The sequence below is a fragment of the Propithecus coquereli genome, unplaced genomic scaffold (assembly GCF_000956105.1).
Source record: "Propithecus coquereli isolate 6110/MARCELLA unplaced genomic scaffold, Pcoq_1.0 Scaffold132, whole genome shotgun sequence".
In the NCBI taxonomy this organism is placed as follows: Eukaryota; Metazoa; Chordata; class Mammalia; order Primates; family Indriidae; genus Propithecus; species Propithecus coquereli.
The window spans coordinates 4,104,803-4,118,869 of NW_012137414.1; the positions used below are offsets into that span (position 1 = coordinate 4,104,803).

General features: G+C 33.6%; 1 protein-coding gene across 1 annotated transcript in view; it reads right to left on the reverse strand.

The window, feature by feature from the left end:
• Positions 1-14,067, reverse strand: part of DMD (dystrophin) — a 2,517,447-nt gene that overhangs the window by 2,146,932 nt on the left and 356,448 nt on the right. The window lies entirely within an intron of this gene.

Consider the following 14,067-nt stretch of genomic DNA (forward strand, 5'->3'; position numbering starts at 1 on the left):
AAAAAAAAAAAAAAAATAAGAAAAGAAACTATTAGTTGTCATTTACTATGAAAAACTATTACTGAGTCTTTCCTTATAACTACCCTCTAATATATGTAGAAATGATTATTCACTCCTTTGCAATACATACATGCTCGAACATGGGCCTGCTCCCTTTATAGGAGAGGATTCTTGATGATAAGGAGCATGGTTTAGTTTATCTTTGCTTCCCAGAACCTAGCATATTGTCTGCACAAATTAAGAGCTCAGAAAACATATTTGACAAATATGTGAATGCTTTAAGGGGGCGAGAGTCCACAACTCTAAAATTTCTAGTACTTCTTTTCACCTAAAAGTCAGAAGATTTCAAATAAAAATGTAAATGATACTCCTTGTGGCTTACATATAAATACTCAACGGAAAAATCCCCAAGGACTTATACCAAGGGATTAAGAGGAAAATATTATTAAGAAACAGCTTCATAGAATTCATGCTTCTAAAAATTCTCTTTCTTCCAAAGCTGGAAATTAGTATTGAGTCAAATGGACAGAAAAATCATCAATCTTGCTTTATTAAAATGTTTTCTTCCAAGCCAAATCCTATCTTTGAATTACTATAATCATATTAGCTAACATTCAATAAATGAAGGCACCTGAGAGATATTTAAAATTGATATATTTCATGTTGTGTTTACTTGGGTCAAAAGAACTATTATTGAAATACCCTGACAAAGTAACCTTATTTGCTCTCATATTATTTTTCAGTAGTAAATTTCCATTGCTTCTCTTAAAAACAGATGATATATAATAAATAATTAGTTTCTCATAATAAATATATGCATGCACTAAGATTATCTGTTTATCTTTAAGTCACTATATTAAGCTATAAGTAGATGCTTTAAACCAGTATGAGAAATAACAATGGATAAATAGATTTTAGATTTTTTTAGATGAAAAATTTTATTTAACATTACAAAATGCATTTTTCTTATTTAATTGTGTTATTCCCACAAGGTACTATGTATATGATCAATATCAGCATTATTTATATGGTAAAGAAAAAAAATATAGCTACAATATGGAGGAAGTATTTCCTTTGTTGAAAAGTATTAATAAATAAGAATAGATAGTAATAGTTTTCAAACCTGATCTAGTCACTTTTGAATCTTTTTACTTTTATAATTTTAATGCTATCCTTTTGGAAATAATAAATAAAAAACCAGAACATTTCAAATAGTCAAAATTTAACCATCAAATTTAACTGACTTGCCATACATAGGAAGACTGCTCTATTCATTTTTTATCAGTGATATATATTGTACACATATTCCTAAAATGAAATGATCTTATTTGCAATCCTTCTTATTTTTCCTATGTGTGTATGCATATCCTCTCTGTCAGAAAGCAGAGAGTAAATGTATCATTTGAAAGTACACATTCAGATGTCTTTGAAACATACCCAAAGACCTCTACCAAAAGCTCAATGGAAGGTCATTTGAAGAGATTCGATCCAGAGGATTTTAAGTGAAAAATGGGGAGTAAAACAATATTTTCATTCTTTTCAATTACATAGACAATGAGTAATTTTTAGACAGGCCTTGAAGGAAGCACAGAAACCTTGACATTATGTGCAAAATGTTATGTATCTACTTTTTAAATAGGACTAAAAATGTGAACTTCAACATATAAATGTCTTCACCAGTTGTCTTCCCTTACCTTTATGTCTTTAATACAAGGAAAATACATCTTCAATGAATTATCTGCTAATATTTTACCTTGGTACACTGGCATATATTTTCTTTAACATTATAACTATTAATATACTTAATATTGTTATTATAAAATATATAACAATTATTAGTGCCTTGCTGTTCATAAGGCTTTTTTACTTATGTGACCTCAATTAATCTATACATAATTTACTATTTTATACATAAAAAATACAAGCTGTGAAGGAATAAAGCTAGTGATAGAAATGAACTATAAGAATTCTAGAAGAAAATGTTGGAAAAACTCTTACAGACATTGACCTAGGCAAAGAATGTATGAAGAAGACCCCAAAGGCAATCACAGTAACAACAACAATAAACAAATAGGATCTGATCACATGAAAAAGCTTCTGCCCAGCCAAGGAAACTATCACGAGAGCAAACAGACAACCTATAGAATGGGAAAAAAAATATTCACATCTTACACATTTGATAAAGGGTTGATCTATACAGAACTCAGGAAAATCAGCAAGAAAAAAAAAAACAACAACCCTATCAAAAAGTGGGCAAAGGACATGAACAGAAACTTTCAAAAGAAGATAGACTATGGCCAAGAAACATACAAAAAAACGCTCAACATCTCTAATTATCAGGGAAATGCAAATCAAAACCACAATGAGATATCACTTATCTCCAGTGAGAATGGCCTTTATCAAAAAGGCCCAAAACAATAAATGTTTGTGTGGATGCAGAGAGATAGGAACACTCATGCATTGTTGGTGGGACTGCAAACTAGTATAACCTCTGTGGAAAGTAATATGGAGATACCTCAAAGAACTAAAAGTAGAACTACCATTTGATTCAGCAATCCCATTACTGGGCATCTACCCAAAGGAACAAAAGACATTCTACAAAAAAGACATCTGTACTAGAATGTTTATAGCCACACAATTCACAACTGTAAAGATGTGGAAACAACCCAAGTGCCCATCAGTACATGAGTGGATTAATAAAATGTGGTACATGTATACCATGGAGTTCTACTCAGCCACAAAAAAAATGGTGATCTAGCACCTCTTGTATTATCCTGGATAGAGCTGGAGCCCATTCTACTAAGTAAAGTATCCCAATAATGGAAAAACAAGCACTACATTTACTCACCATCAAATTGGTGTTAACTGACCAACACTTACGTGCACATATAGTAATAACATTCACCGGGTGTCGGGTAGATGGAAGTGGGGAGGAGGGGATGGGTATATTCACACCTAATGGGTACAGTGAGCACTGTCTGGGGGATGAGCACGCTTGAAGCTCTGACTCGGGTGGGGTAACGGCAATATATGCAACCTAAACATTTGTACCCCCATAATATGCTGAAATAAAAAAAAAATTAAAAAAGAAATGACTTGACATAGAATCTCTGAATGAAAGTCCATGACTTTTCACATTGTCCAGATATCTCTTGTCTACATTATAATTGGATAATTAATAGTATAAAATACCATAAGATAATTAGAGTCACAAAAGCAGAACATACTAACACCAATTCAAAACAACCATGAATTCAAAGCCTCTATTCTGAACAACTCACGAGGATTTCATGTATGTTGTAACCTATGTGAATGGCATGCTGTAATTTTATAATGCACACCATGCATATCTGGGTGAATACATCAAGAATTGAATATCGAACTTTTCTTATGATTCTGGATGATTTGGTTGTTAATATTTTAAATAATAATTCTCTTACATTTACTAATTTATATTTAGCGTTTCAATTTTTGTCATATATAACATCGTGGAAATCTTTTAACATGCAAAAATCAATCAAAATGTTCATGTCTATACATTATGATCCTTCATAAATATATATTTTACATATCCACAATAATATTCTTTCCTTTTTTACTTATTTTATCATAAATATATGGCTGTTCTTTCTTTTTGTTTGCTATTAGTGATTACACCATAATGATCATTTTCACGCATTCTCTTTCAGTTTCTGGTTTACAAATGCCTTAGGATAAATTTTTAGGTCAACCTTATGGAAACCTTTATGGTTTTTGCTAAATATTGTCATACTGCTTTCCCACTGGTCATACCTATGTTTACTGGTACCAGAAAGAATGATGTTAGGAACTTCTGTGTTATAATCTCAGTGGCAGGTATGCTGTTGACAAAAATTTTGTTTCTTTAGTCTTCTAAGGGATTGCTGCTTTGTTAGCTATAAGAGGATACTTGATGTTTGCTTTAATCTGAATTAATTTGATTACTAGTGAAGTAAACATGTTTCATGCATTTATTTATTCTGTATATTGCTACTTTTGTCAAAATACTTGCTTATATCCTCTGCTCATATATCTATTGAGTGCTTGATATTTTAAAATTAATTGGAATGAGATAATTATATATCAATTTTTCTTAAATATTTCAAATCATAGGCTCCATTTATTTGATTATGTGATAAAATAGTGAATCTTCTGTTGCAGAAAAATGCCTACACATACACATTTGTACACAGTTTCATGGAGTTCATTGACTTCCCTGTAGAAGATGCCTACTACCATAAAATCCAACTTAAGGATCACTATTGTGAGTTAAGCTACTTACTCTTAGGCAATGAATGAACATATTTTTCCAAATGGTCATATTCCTTTTAATTTTCATTTATTTTTATTATGCTAAAATTTCATATTTATATATTTGAAACTATACATTCCCATTGCTATTTCTGATATTGTTTAAAATTTGATAATTTTAAATATGACCAGTTGTATACCCATAGTTAAAGTTTCTATACACATACATCATACATATATACAAGTTGTTATAGAAATTATTTTCATATTTTTACAAGATTTATGTTACTGTAGACAGTCTATAACAAAACATATTAATGTGAAATCAGCAACAAAGTGGGTGAGAAAAGAATAAAGTGAAATCTGTTTTATTAGGAAGTGATTATATGCTCCAGTTTAGTGATTTCAAGTAGCACATATTCTATTTCATTTCCTCTAGGGTTTGTTTATAACTGATTTTATTTTACTAATAAAAATATGTATGGGCATATTAATATGGGAGGAAAAGAAGAATATCTCTCTTAGAAAAATTTACTTGAAAACTGTTCCCTGGAGATGTCAAGAAGTGAAGAACTGCTACTTCATAAATTGCCAAAAGTGACCAACATTTTATTTTATTCTCTCTATGGGGAAAATCCATATAAAATTAGCTTTCTATCATGACATAAAAATTGTATTTGCTCTCGGAATTCTTTAACCTCTTTGAATAAAGTTATTTTTATTCAGTGTATCTGGCCCTTTCTATTTTTTAAGATTAGTACAATAACCTTTTACCCTGTTATTAACTTTTATATTCCTGAGGCTCTCAGGAATATAAATGTGAGATATATTAAACTGCAATATTCATGATTCACAAGAGCAAGTAACTGCAGAAAAATGATATTGGACAAACTGAGAGAACATTAAATCAGGTGAACAGGCTTCCAGTCCTAGTGCAGGACTCATTAGAATAGTTACCTTAAAATTGCCGGGCCTCAATCTCTTTATCTGTGAAATGAGGATATTAATTGCTTTTTAACTCATGGAGCCATTATGAGCATAAAATGAAATTAATTATTTATACAAGAATTTATAAAATAATTGTTTACAGAATGCTTGCTATGTGCTGGTCACAGCAGTAGTTAATGAGAGTAAATATAAGACTCAAGTCTTTGGCAAAGTTCTCAGAGTAGTAGAAAATAGACATATCATAAATAAATATGGAATATTTTGTATGAACAAAGATACATATATTCAAAGTGTATTACAGGAGCACAGAATGAAATGTAGCCACATGGCTGTGAGGAAAGGTATTTTGGAGAAGGTGATGGCCAGGTTGAGTCCAGAAAGATAAGCAAAAGGAAAAAAAGGTGTGAAGAGAAAGATGAATCTCTCTAAGCAGATAGCAAGGGCAAAGGCAAGGAGATAACATACCAAAAGTACACCCTTCACTATGTACAGTTCCATTTTTTTTTTTTGGTGCTATAAAATGTGTACACAGGAGTGGTATGGGATGAAATCAAAAATAGAGTTGGAAGGGAGATGCTGGTGAATCTCCATGATATTACTCCTTCTCCACTATCACATAAGACAACATAAGTGAAAGCATTTAAAAACTGGAAAAAACAAACAACACAATTCTATGAACACAAAGAATTATCCTCATTACACAGAACAGTTATCCATAATGTGTGCCAGAAAAACATTTTTTAATATGATCTTTCTTTGGGTGCTAGTTAATACATTAATTGAAGATTCTCATCGCTTACGTGATACAGAAAATATATGTTTAGAAGTAAAAGGGAATATTAAAGTTGGTAACAGTTTAGAAATACATATAGTGAAAAAATACAAAGGAATATGAGTTTATCTTGCTTAAAGAAAGGACTATGAAGTAATATGGGAGAGCGATTAGGGTTAGTCTATTCTCCGCTTCCACCCAAAATGAGAAAAAACAAAATGAAAAATATGAAAGATTAATGGTAAACAACATTAGATAAGGTTATACGATACTTTGGAGCATTATGAAGGAAGGCCCCAAATTCAGGGCATATTTAGAAAATGGGTTTACCATGCTATTAATGTTACAAAATGGCAAGGCAGAGGAGAGGAGGTTAAAATGGAAAATGGTATGAAAAATACTTCCCATTAAATGTGAGTAATAGCCTTTGATCATAGGATTTTAGATTGCTAGGTCCTAAGGTGACATTAATGGTCATCTTATAATGAGGAGGTCTAAAATAATTAAACTCCCACACAAAGAACAGAAACACTTTTCATGTCAAAGAGGTTTCCTTATTTCCCTATTCACTCTACAATCAATACAATGCAGTTTTCAATGCTCCTCATCCTACAGCAGTTGTCCCTAAGAACATCCCCTACATCCTTTCTCATTTCCAAGATAGTCACCATCTGGATCAGAACTATAATCTCAGCACTCAGCATAGAATGTGTGACATAGTAGTGCTCAATAAAGATGTTTTAAATTAATGAAGACCAGATTTGCTTTTTAGTCCTTTTCTGACTTTTCTTCTATACAAATATTAATTCTATTAACCTGTAGTAGGCAGAATAATAGTCTCCACAAAGATGTCCAAATCCTAATCCCTGACACCTGTGAATAAATTATGTTACATGGCAAAATGGAATTACGGTTGCAGATGGAATTAGACTTGCTAATCAGCCAACTTTTGATAGGAAGATTATCCTGGATTATTTGGTGGGCAGAATGTAATCACAAGGGTCCTTAAAAGGCAGAATGGCAGCATGAGAGAGAGAATCAGAAATATAGCAGCATGAAAAGGACTTCGGCCAAGGGTGATGTTTTTGAAGATGTAGGAGAAAGACTATGAGCCAAAGAATACAGGCCTAAAAAGTGGAAAAGAGAAAGAAATCGATTCTCACCTGGAGCCTCCAAAAGGAACACAGCCCTGCTGACAGCTTGATTTTAGCCCAGTGAAGCTCATCAGATATCTGACCTACAGAACTGTTAGATAATAAATTTATATAGTTTTAAGCCACTAAATTCGTGGTAATTTTTATAGCAGCAATAAAATCTAATATATAACATTTTATCTTTAAGGCTATGAAGTGACAAATAAGTATTGGCACCTACTAGGTGTTAAAAATACAACCGTGAGAAAGATAATGTTCCTACCCTTGTGTCCTTATAGCTTAGTGAGAGAAGCAGAAACAAAAAAAGGGTATATAGATACAAATATACAGATAAGCTCCCCGATAAAGAAAATACAAATGGCTGGCCACAGTGGCTCGTGGCTCACACCTGTAATCCCAGCACTTTGGGAATCCGTGGCAGGAGGATCGCTTGAGGCCAGGAGTTGGAGACCAGCCTGAGCAAGAGCGAGACCCCCATCTGTACTAAAAATTGAAAAAAAATAGCCGAGTGTGGTGGTACATGCTTGCAGTCCCAGCTCCTCGAGAGATTGAAGCAGGAAGATCCCTTGAACCCAGAAGTTGGAGGTTGCAGTGAGCTATGATGACACCACTGCACTCTAGTCTGGGTGACAGAGCAAGACCCTGTCTCAAAAAAAAAAAAAAAAAAAAAGAAAAGGAACACACACTTCTGTAATAGCATATATTAAATGAAATAACTTGAAAAATCCAGGGCCTCCCCGATGAAGTGACATCTCAGCTGAGTTCTGAAAGTTAACTAAGATCAGTGAAGCAAACATGGTAAAAAAAGAGAATGACAGACAATAAAAAAAAAGCAGGTGAAACTGTAATGATGTGAGAGAAAGAGCATAGTCCTTTCATAGAACGGGAGAAAGGGGAGGAGGATAAAAGCAGCAAAGATGACTCTAGAAAAAATTGAAATTATCATCAATGAACTTATTGAAGAGCCTGAAAATTTAGCCAGAGGGCAGTTAGAAACCAAAGCAGAATTTTAAGCAGGAGAATGGCAATATTAGGTTTGGACTTTAGGAATAAGTTTCACAGTATGGAGAATATTTGGGGAGAGATAAGACTGAAAACAAGAAGACTGATTAGCTGATTACAGTTATAATCCATGTGAGAAGTGATGATGGCCTGTTCTAATGAATTGCATTGGAGCTGGAGAAAAGTAGATGTATGCAAGATATCTTTAATATGTGATATTGATAAGTACTAGTTATTAATTGTATGTACAGGGAGGAGAGTTGGGACAGAGATAGACAATGACAGTCCTCAGAGTGGAGTCTTGAGATGCCAGAAAGAAGAGGGCCCGGTTCTGTGTATATGGTGGGATGGGAAGCACTGGGGTTAGATAAAGTAGGCTGAAGCTCAAGAGACATATCTGCGCTGAAAATAAAGATTTGGAAGATACAAGTCAACAGGCATGTAGTAACTGAAACCTCTATAGTGAATGATATTACTAAGAAGAATATACAAGCTTTCTCATCTTCTGAAATATCACTGTCTCCTTTCAGCACAAAAGCTCCTTCCTAATCTGTTTTACTGATTTATTTGGCATGAACCCTGGAATTACTGGCATTCTCCAATGGTCCTATCCATCCTTTGTCTCTTCTTTTCTTGGTCTATTATGCTTATTCTTCTTAAACAAAGTGACTCCCCTCCCCAACCTCAATCACCACTGTATATTGATACTAATGATACCTAAATCTCTATTTTTCATCTTGAGTAATGCCCTGAGCTTCACACTTAGGAGAAAACTCCAGTTAATACCTCCATGTAGATATACTGCAGGTACCTTAACAATATCATTCATCTTCCCCAATAAATTCCCCTATCCTACTCCTCCTGTCAATTAATGGCATCACCATTCATCTACTGACCAAATAAGTAACTTTTCAGTCATTATACAAGTTTGAGAAATGATTGCCCTGAGGTTATAAGCCATTTAGAATGGCATATAAGGGACTTCACAATTTGACTCCAACATACTTTTCTAAATTTACTATCTATCAGGCCCGTTGACAGTCTCCTTAACTTGTAAGGACCTACCAAGTCTACACTAGTTTCATAAGACAAATTTTTCCATTTATAAGCCACACTCTTTCTTGCTTTAGTCTTTTGTTCCTGCATTCCCTAGAATGTGACTTGAGAACTCTCAACATAAGGATCTAGTTCGAGTGTAAGGGTTTTCACAATCACACTTACCCCTTGGCAGAGCTCATCAATCAATCCTTCTGATATATACATACATGTTAGACATTTTTACACACACACATAAATAACTGTACTTATGTGTACAGAAATACTTTAACTGTATATATATATGTGTGTGTGTGCATGTGTGTGTGCACACACACATAGACATAAATATACTTTACTTTCTTCCAAGAGTGCAGCCCAAATCACACCCATCACCCCCTAAATGTGACTATATTTAGATGAGAGTATTACTATGTCATTGTAACTCCTGGCACCCAACATTGTGTATTCAAGCAGAAATAGGTACTTGGTAAGGGTTTCTAGAACAAATCAAACTATGAACCAATACTGTAATTAGATCTCAGATCTAAGTCCTAGCCCAGTGCTCTTTCCCTCCACTTCATCATACTGCTCAAATTACTCTGTTAATTATAAACTTTCTTTCTTAATCATCAATTCATTTCCTAAAATATTCATTGAGCACCCATTAGTTATAAAATTACTTTTCAATATCTTCCCCCAAAATCTGGCTTTGGGACTGAAGTACTGCTACTTATTTTCATCACTATAAGGAATGAAAAATTGAGCTAGAGAATATTTTGTGCAAACAATCTGCCTTGATTTCTCTGTGTGAATTACACTCTGTATGATGATGTAATTGCCCTTTACTTCATGTTTCATGACTGTCATGGCTCCTGACACAATGTAAAATGCTATGGATGACCTGTCTGACCCTTTGCCTTCCCTGCAAATGCTACTTCTTTCTAAGGTGGTTCAATTGCTTTTTATTGTAGGTTGTTGATAGACCTAGAAAACAATTTGGAAAGCTGTGTCAACTCATATTGAAAAAAATTTCCCTCCCAGTCGCTGCCACTTAATCATAGAATTTATGCTATATTAGCAAATTGAAGTTAACACCAAAAACTTACATAATCACACAATTGCATATTCATACAAACCACAATGGTATATATATTGAAAACATAGCATAAGAATTTGTAGAAATAATTTTATGTATAGTCATTAAAGTTGCCATTAAGTAGGACATTATAACATTGAGGTAGAAGGAACGTATTAGAATGGAAGACAGATGAGAACCCCTAAATTGTATGAAAAGGTGCTAGGTGGCCTAAGCTGGAAAAACAGAGTGCCATGCTGCAGATGGTGCAAATGGTTCATTTTTGTTCTCTTAAAATTGCATGTATTAGATACACTATGGGTAAGTGGTTTGATACATTCATTCCAGAGTCAAATAGCCAGGGTTCCAACTCTAGCTCCACTTCTCACTGGCTATATGGCTTTGGGTAATTATTTAAGCTCTCTGTGTCTCACTGTCTCCATCTGTATCATGGGAATATAATGAGGGTACTACAGAATTGGGAATATTAATGCTAAATGTAATACACATATGGTACATATTAATATTGAAAAACTTAAAGAAAAATAATGAGAGAAAACCTATAAACCTTTACTTGTAAATATATCACAACTTCCTGTGGGCCTTCTGCATAAATTGAATTATCTTGTAAGATAGACACAATTACTAGGTGGCAGGCATGTTAATGATTGGTAGGATTTTTATAGTATTTATATATGCATAAAATGTTCTTGATTTGAAAGATAAAAACAAATTATGAAATGGTATTAGTATAAATTACACCTCCTCATGTCCAAAAGAATGAAATCTGCTTTAGTAATAATAGGAGTAATGAATATTTCTGTGGTACATTATAATTTAGAAAGTAATTTCAAATATCTCATATTGTTTAAACATGAATATGTAGGTGTAGGCTTGTTAGGGGTAAAAATAAGTTATTAATTAGTATGCAGACTTAAAATATACTTTGGTAGTGTGTCATAAGAAGGATCACTTATTTTTGTTAAAATAATAATCATGGACTAATTACAACAGCATATATCAAAATAAGGTCAAGGTCTCTGACATAATTTGGTGGTGAAATTTAATACTTGGAGACTGTTGGCAATATTGCTAACTAGATGTCTGTTTCCATACCTCAGCCCAGTTAAATTTACATTTCAAATATGCAATTTCTCCACTGAAAATTTTTAAAAATACATTATGTGTATATATTTATCTATTTTAATGGATTGTAAAATAGTTCTTTGAAAATAAAAAGGAAAACAATCAGCCGAAAGTTCACAACAACCATTTCCAAATGTCTTGCTAATGAGATGCTTTAGAAACAGACAAATGGTCAAACACAGGGCCCTTTTTATGGTGTATTATAAAGGAATATTTAAATCATAAGATGTATTTTCTCAACTTGCACTAAGGAGTAAAGGTTAAGAAAATGGTATAGTTGATGTGGATAACGCCTCATGCCTTATTTTCCTGGGCCAACTCAGTTGAACTGTAACTGTGGTGAACAAATTCTGTTGATGCTGAAGATTTCTCAGCACACACATCCGCATCTCTGCTTCTTTGCATTAAGGCTTTATCCAGTTTAGGAGAGTTTAGTAAGCCCATCTGCATGGCAGCCCAGAAGTGCCAGAGATTTAGTTCTCTCAGGGGCAGTCTTTAATAAATGAGGGACAGAAGTCCATGGATTAAAAAATCCAGTGGAACAATTGCTAAGCATGTTCTGTAATGCTCCTCAAGGGTTCTATGGGATATTAAACTCAGAATAGTTCACCTTTATTGTCTGTTCTCCCTATGTGGAATATGGACCTACATTTCCTGACTTCATCAATACATCCTTTGGTAAGTCCCTTAAGCCGTGCCAAACCTCAGATTTCCAGTCTGAAAAGTGGAAATAGTCACAGTAACAACTTCCTAGTTTTATTTGTATGCCGTATCCTGTAATCATCAAGTGTAGTATTGAGCAAGGACTTAGTACAGAATGTGTGGCAATATAGATTATTATTCCTAATTATATATTTACTTGCATTAAAAGTTTGTGGACAGGTTGGTACATTTCATTATTTGCTCATAATTCTTTCTTATTCCCACTTGCCATGGCTCACCATGGGTGAATTTTACTTCCCATTCACTATTGTGGCCTTGGTCATGTGACTTGCCTTGACCATTGGAACATGGCCAGGTGGGAGAGTGTGCCAGTTCTGAGCTAGAGACTTAAAAATCATGAAGTGTTTTCACTCTTCTTCGCTCTTTATTCCTTTGCCAGTGGAAGAACATGCTTCCAGTAGCCTTTGTTCCCAAAAGGAGAGACGTGTGGTGCAGACCTGAACTCGATATGTAATTGAAGCAGACAGATGAACAAAAATTAAGTATTTTTTCTTGTAAGTCACTGAGATTTGGATTTTTTTTACACAGCACGGTCCTATGATAAAACTTACTCATATAGCAGGTAAATAGTAAATGTGTCTTATAGAGTAAAATTCAATAATAATGAAATGTATATTGTTTCTTAATTTAAAAATAAGGGGCTTATATTCCATTATTTAAATTTAAAATAAACTGAATTATGGGTTTTAAATAAAGTATTAAAAGCTTTCTAAAATCATCTATTTAGAATGTATTCTCTTTTGTATCTTGGTCTTTCTCCTTACCATATCATTCAGAATTTAAACATTAAAACAAGCATAGTTTTCTTACACATGGCCAAATATTAGCATAGATGAGGATCAATCTAGAAAACAACTTAAGTGCAGAGTAAATTCTAAGAAAATTCAGTGAGTTATTGTAATAGCAATAGTCAGTCCTGAGACTGCTCATTTATACCTTGTGCCAAGCACTGAAAGCACTTAAAACAGATATAAATTTTGGGAGTGATCATTCATTCCCTCTTCACCAAATATGGATGTCTTAAGCAAGTGTTTATGAAAGATCAAGCAACAAAGTACAAACAGGAATAAGGGCCAAACATTTTTCCAGCATAAACAGGGGAAATTTTGCAGTAAATGAAAGACCATTAGAGTCAGTCTTTCGGGAAAGAGTTTGGAAAATTATTACTGAGAACACAAAAGAAGTCTTGTGAGCTAATCAAAGGAGGAGACAGTTTTGAGAGTTAATCAGGTGGCAGTGCTAATAGATGATCCAAGTGGCAGAGCAAAGAAAGTCCAGAGTCACACAATCAATTTTTATTCAGCTTGAGTTGCTAGTACTGATGACAAGTGGTTAACGACAGCTTCTTCAAAGATTCTTAATTAGAGATTTCTCTTTTTTTTCAAGGTATTACACCACTGGATAAAAAGGGTATTTCTTTTCTAAGATTTGTGACAGGACTGCATTGAGAATACTTCCCTCAGTATACAATGCCAATGGATGAGTTCTATCTATATCTTGACTTACTAATATTTTAATAGATGTGAATTTAGGTTAGCATATAAATTAACTCATTTTCAAAAGCTCCCAAATTAACCACATTGTTTACATTTAGGTGTAATTGAGTTGAACTTGTAGAGGAAAATACAAACTATAATTACAAAAGATTTAAAAATTGCTGTGAAAATCTGTATTCTTTTCACATAACATAAAACAAGCAGTAGAATAATTTGAGGTTTTAAGGGAATTTGCTGAGTCAAAAAGAGCATATTAAAATATAGTTTTATTCATTTTATCTTTACAAATTCTAAATTCTAATAATTTTTTTTTTGAGACAGAGTCTCGCTCTGCTGCCAGGGCTAGAGTGCCATGGCATCAGCCTAGGTCACAGCAACCTCAAATTCCTGGAGTCAAGCGATCCTTCTGCCTCAGCCTCCTGAGTAGCTGGGACTACAGGCATG